Raw genomic sequence first — 6758 nt, forward strand, 5'->3', positions numbered from 1 at the left:
GGTCTCTTGGTTTCTGTATCCAGCTGTCCACACAAGATGCCTGCTCCAAACGTGGTTTTCTTCTGATGGTTTAGCATCCGGAGGATCGCTTCTCCTTATGAGAAGTGCCAACTCCTGAATCCAGGAAATAGAAGCCGGGGAGTTTGCAGTTTCTTCTCAGACTGACTAAGCGGAAGCCCACCTGTGAGCAAATACCTGAAAGAAACAACCTAAGGGCCCTAGATTGAGAGCCTCATCCGTTATGGAAGGCAGCAGCCTGAGGTGTCGGTCACACCGTATCCCTCTGGAAGCAGAGTGGTGGATGCTGATGTGTAGTTTGACTCTCTTTATTCAAGACCCTTGCTGGTGGAATGGTGTCCCCCCCAACCACTGCTAAGGGGGTAACCAACCCTCAATCAACCCAGTCTAGAAACTCCTTTGAAAGATACATAGAGGTCTGTTTCCATGTGTGGTGGCGCAAATGAATGTAGACAGATTATATAGATATATACAGCTTTAATAAGGAAATAAACTTACAGGACCACAGGTTCCCGCGGTGTACCGGAAAAGCGGAGCAAAAGAAAAAAGGGCTGCTGGGCTCACGCCCGGCAGATTTATCCGTAAACATTAGCCCGAGGCGAACACGCCCCCAATGGGTGGGGCTATGTCCCTACATCTCCCCCTTTTGTCTAAATAAGATAGAACCAAACCAAATACAACTATATACAATAATAACAAATAATAAATATAACAAACAATATTGAGAACAAAACTTTTGCTAAACATTCTATCTCAAGGAGTCTAAATAACATAGAGAGTAACTACAATTATATAATCTTCAACTCCGTCAAAGATCTGAGAAGGGAATAAATATCACTTAACAATCGAGAGATATCCAAAATGTGCAACAATTGACAGAGACAACTGACTACCTGGGCAATCACCCAAAGTCTCGTTTGCAGTGTTGAGTCAACCAACTTTGGCTAAGGCCTAACATAACTGGCATACCATTATTAAAGGCAAGGAACTTTCTTAGGACTATCCTACCCTGTCTTGGCAAGATAAGACAATCCTGTTTTATCCACTTAGGGATATTTTGTATCTTTGTCAGAAGTTGAGGTATGGGCTTTTCTTAACCCAAAGGCCAGTTCTGCCAAGAAGACAAGCTCCCAGTGGAGTGTCTTTGGTGCTCAACGTTCTCTCGGGAGTAGAGTGGTGTTGCCAGGAGTAATTGTGTCTCTTTGGCACAGAAATTTTAGGTTAGATTAAAGGCCATTTTCTACAGCTCTTCGAAGAGGCTGAAGATCATACTATCTATACTAAATATAATCTCTATGTAACTAAAAGACCTGATAAACTTAAAAATAAATATGACAAACATATAATTCTCAATACCTATCTAACTTTGAAGACTAAAAGAATAAACAACTGTGCAATATATGAAGACAATGATCTTCAACTGTAAACAATGTCATAGTATCAGAGGTAGAAATGTACAATGTAATATGGTAGATGTATCAATACAATATAGACAAAGTTATAAGCATACTCATACAAAAATAGAGGTAGGAACACTCATATTCAATATTCAACATATCAATATACAAGAAACAGTACCAGTACAATTTTCTATAAACAGTAATTCACAAATACCAATCATCCCAAAAAACCAGTTACCCCCTTCTTCTTCCTCTTCTTCTTCTTCTTTTTTTTTATTTTTTTTTGTTGGGCGCCAAATGTGGTGGCGCAAATGAATGTAGACAGATTATATAGATATATACAGCTTTAATAAGGAAATAAACTTACAGGACCACAGGTTCCCGCGGTGTACCGGAAAAGCGGAGCAAAAGAAAAAAGGGCTGCTGGGCTCACGCCCGGCAGATTTATCCGTAAACATTAGCCCGAGGCGAACACGCCCCCAATGGGTGGGGCTATGTCCCTACATCCATGGTGATTCTAAATGATGATAATCACTGTTAACCATTACACTGCTGGATTTAGAGTCACAGCCTCTGTCCCAAAAAGCCAGGTTTGTCCTTGAGAAGACACTTTAAAAGCTAAATTCATAGTGAGAAGCAGAGAAGGCCCTACCAGCTTCCATCATGGTGGTGTCTGCACTGTGAGAGAGGGCGCAGGACGAGGCTGTGCTGTCTCTTCTGGTGTGTGCCTGGAGGACAGGGCAACCTTAGATCATCACAGTGTTGGGTTGTCAGCCCAGCTTCTCTTCTCCATCATTGTGTGATTTTTTCCCAGGAGATATGAGCAGGTGTCTAGTTACTCCAGATAGGATACTAAAGACCTTAGCCCTGCAGGTCCTGCCCCTGTTACCCCAGATAGGACACTAAAGACCTTAGCCCTGTAGGTCCCGCCCCTGTTGTCGTGTGGCCTCACATTTGCTGCCCTGGAACAGTTCCGGGAAGGAGGTATGATCCGCTGGCAGGGCTGGGGGAAGGGAAGGCACCGAGCGAGCGCCCGCAGGGCGGCACAGAGGCTGGTGGGAAGGAAAAGGGACAAAGTTCAGCTGAGGCCTGGGAAGTGGTCAGGGCAGGAATCACCAGAGTGGATGGAGTCTGCAGAGGGCCACGCTGGGAAAAGGGACAGAGATTCAGTGCCGTCTCCGTGTCCACCTTTCTGCTCCTGACCTGAGGTGGAGACAAGGCAGAGGCCAGAGCTATGCATTTAAGCAGTCCTGTCAAGCCCTAGTCTCACCCAACCAGAACCACTGTTGCATCTCCTGTAAAGTGGTCTGGCAAACTGGAAATCTCTTTCCAGAAGTTTCACTTCTGACTGGCTCAAGCTTTAGGCTTCATTTTCTCACAGAATGAGTTCTGGGCCATTCCAGTCCCCTGGGATCCCTGCTTCAACAGTCTGAGGGCCAGCGTGAAGAACAAGATGAGTCCTTAGAATAGCTTCCCCTCTGCCTGGTTAGTTACAGCCACAGCACCCTTCGCCTCCTCTAGGAGACACTTATACCCCAGGCCACTGATCCCCAGAGCCCGAGAACTAAGACTGGCCCTACAGCCAACCAAGCCTAGGCCTCCTGAGTGACCTTGTCTGGCCTTTCCACATGAAGGCTCTCACCTGTTGGTACCTTACTTCTTCTGCTTGCTGATCAGCCCTGGGGCTTCCCCAGGTGGCCCTGTGTGGCATGGGGGAGAGGCTGTAACATGCCTGCTTCTCAGTGGTGGTTTCCCCAATCTGCAATCTGACCAGTCTGCACCAGTGCAATTCCTGCACTGAGACAGGCCACAGGATGAGACTGTGCTGTCTCTTCCAGTGGATGGCTAGTGGACAGGGCAACCTCAGCTCCCAGTGCTGGGTTGTCAGCCCAGCTTCTCTTGGCCATGTATCATGTGACTTTTGCCCAGGAGATGTGAGAAAATGTCTAGTTATCCCAGATCAGACACTCAAGACAGATCAAAAAAATATACTACCTAGGTTAGAGAACTTATGCATTGTTGTTGTTGTTACTTACAGAGCATGAATACTCAAAGTCAGCTGCATCAGTGAAAAGTTTACCCCCACATGAGAGACAGCTCAGGAATGCCACAGCTGGCCTTTACAGAGTCTGATCCTCTCCCATGGAAGTGTCTGGGAGGCACAGTCAGGGGCCTTCTGCTAAGGGGATGTCTGAAAGATAGAATAAGAAGAAACAGCTGAGCAGCAAGGGTGAAAGGCAAGGGTCTTCACCATGGGAAGTGGGGGCGGAGTGCCCCTGGAGGGAGATCTGCCTGGGCAGATGTGAAAGTTGTGATATCACTATGCCCAGCCCCACCTAGCCCGACCCCGACCTCATCTCTACCCTACAGACAGCCTTATTAGCAGGGAGCGGCTGCAGGTGTTCAGTGCCTTATTCTGCTAGGGATGCCAAAATTCCTGGTCACTGTGGTAAAGTCCACCATCACATTTCCTGAACGAGGGTCGTGGCAGGGGCCTTTTAGGTGGGTCTGGCTTTCCTGAACCCCTCTCCTTTGGGGCGAGGACAGTGCAGAAGGGCCAGGCATAGCTCTCGATAGCTGGGCATGGGCCTTTACCCAATGAGCTGAGAAGCCAGGCACTGCTATAGGACCTAGGAGAAGTCTGAGGTGGTGGTTGGGAGGCATGGGGACGGAGAGAGGCCTGCAGCCTGCCACCTGGATTCCATCTTGAAGTTGGATACTGTTTACTGTTGTACATACACGCTCCCTTGGAATGCTCAGCCATTCCCAAATCCTTGGAGAACTGCTCTGCTCGTCATCAGGTTAACAAGATTTGGGGGTGCAGAGAAGAGACACAGAAGGAGGAGACCCTGGACATAAAACCGTGCAAATGTTAGGAAGTCACTGTGCAAACTTTCTTGCTCCTTGGCAGGGCATAGTCTTTGGAACCACCTGCTTTATAGGTAAGAATGCTTGCCTACATGTATGTCTGTGTATCACGTATAAGCCTGGTAGCTGTGGAGGCGGAAGAGGGCCTTGGATCCCCTAAACTGGAGCATGAGGGGGCTGTGAGCTACCACATGGATTCTGAGAGCAGCCAGTGCTCTTAAACACAAGCCATCTCTTTAGCTCTTTTAGTAAAACTTTTGGTTTACAGTAAAGTGATCCAGAAGGCCCAGTGTTAAGACAGCTTTGTGAAACTGTGAGAAAATATCTGAGAAAAACTCAGCAGAGAGAAGGTTTACTTTGTTTTATAGTTTCAGAACCTGGTTAGGGGCTGAGAAACAGAAAACTGCCCACTCCATGGCCATAACGAAAGAGAGAGGAGGAACTGGAGACCAGACAAATGTGTGTGTGTGTGTTCTCTGGAATATCTATTTTTCTTTTTTCCCAGCATAATATTTTCATTAATTATTTGGGAATTTCATACAATGCACCCTGATCACACTTCCCATTCCTCTCAGGTCCACTCTTCCACCCAGTCCCTCCACCAAAAAAAAAAAAAATGAAAATAATAAAATAAAAACCAAGTCCAATTTGTGTTGCCCATATACTCACTGGAGCATGGTCGAACTCCTAATGTCAGCCCCTTAAGGAAAACCGAGTCCTTCCCCAGCTCGACCCTCCCCGTCAGAGGCCATCAACTGTGAAGAGCTACACTTCCGCGTCTTTATCACAGATTTTAGAGCTCTCTTCCGTAGCTTTATTTCTGAACTGTTTCTTTTGGGGGTCAGGCAGAGGTTGTCGTAGAAAGCTTCACTGCCTCTCTTTCTCAGTGATGAATCTGTAGTCATCAGTACCACTGCAAAGGGAGCTCCCTTGTCCATAGCAGCTGGCAGCAGCATGGGTCACAGACACCAACAAGGCTCCTGGTGCAGCATGGGTCATGGAAGTCTTTTGAGAAGACTTAACCTAGAAAATGGACCATTCTTGATCTTGGATATATTCTTGTTGCTTAGAGTCGGGGTGATCATGTGACTGTGTCCGGGAACAGGACCTGTGCGAGTTCCAGGCTGCGTGCACCACCTTGCCCTAGGCACCTGCTGCTCTGCCTGTAACTGGGCACAACCTCAGCCAACACTTCAGGCTGGTGAGTCCTTGAGCTTTTTCCTGTCCCCAAGCTCTGTCCTCCCCAGCCGAGCTCCAGCCATTTCCTGTCCACAGAGAGGTCTCCTAGGTTCTGTCCGGAACACAAGCTCCCGGGGCTCTTTGTTCCTGGATGTCCAGATCTCTGGAGGCGATTGAGGACAACCCCATGTTGGGAGCCTACAGGCAGGCTGGCCCCAAGGGGCTCCACTCACAGACACCTGCTGTGGCTCTCATTCAAGAGCAGGTGGTGGTGCCCTGGGCATGGCGGCACTTGGTAGGCCCTGCAGAAAGAGGTCAGCACTATGCAGCTCTGCCCCTGAGAGCAAGCACCTTCCTACCGTGGAGGTAGACATCAGGCCAGGCCAGCAGGAGCCAGGATGTCTCTCCTGTTTGCTCAAGTATGCGACTGACCACAGACACAGCTGCTCTCCCCTGGATCCTGAAGAACTGTCCCCACCCCTGCCCTGCTGGGGGAGGGAGGGAGCCAGGGAGATGGAGGGAAGATTGTCCTCTCCAATGCTCATCCCCTCTCCTAGGCGCTGTGTGTCTTCCTTTTGAGCCCTGTGTATGTGGGGGGCCTGTCCTCATCCCCACCAAGATCTCGTGCTTACACATAGTATATGCCGGGAGTTGGCCTCACTCCTAGGGAGGATGACCCCGTGCCTGTCAGTGTACACTGTAGATTGCCTCACCCTTACAGTTGAACCTCTATGCCCACACACAGAGCCTTCACGGGGCCAGCCTCACTCCTACAGTGACCCTGGATCTATCCACACGGTTCCCATGAAGCGTTGGCTCCGGCCTAGAGAGAGGTAAAAGATTGCTCTTTCCTGTCGATGAGAGTCCCAGGTCTGAGATTCTAAGAGCCACCACGCCACTCTGAGAAACGGCAGAGCCTACAGACTCCACACTTCCCGGGTAGCGAGAACATAGTTGGGGAACTTCTGCTTCCTGGAGTAGGAAAAAACAGACACAAGGAGGATTCAGACTGAGTTAAAACCCAGGCCCTGGGCCTCCAATCAGTCCTTGACCCAGGCCAGAGCTCAGAACAGTTGTGCAATGTCTGGCTCCCCCTGCAGGACGAAGTTGGTATCACATGTGAGGAGCCTTGAGTAGAGGGGCAGGTGGTGGGAGCGCCTGGCAGAAGGCAGGCCCAGCCCTTGTGCACTGGGACAGCCGGAGGACGGGTGCTCTCATCGCCCTATCTCTGACGGCAGACATGGGCCTAGTGACCTGGCGGGAGTGCTCCAGCTGGGAGGACACCATGTGCCG

The sequence above is a fragment of the Chionomys nivalis genome, chromosome 11 (genome assembly GCF_950005125.1).
Source record: "Chionomys nivalis chromosome 11, mChiNiv1.1, whole genome shotgun sequence".
NCBI classification, from domain to species: domain Eukaryota; kingdom Metazoa; phylum Chordata; class Mammalia; order Rodentia; family Cricetidae; genus Chionomys; species Chionomys nivalis.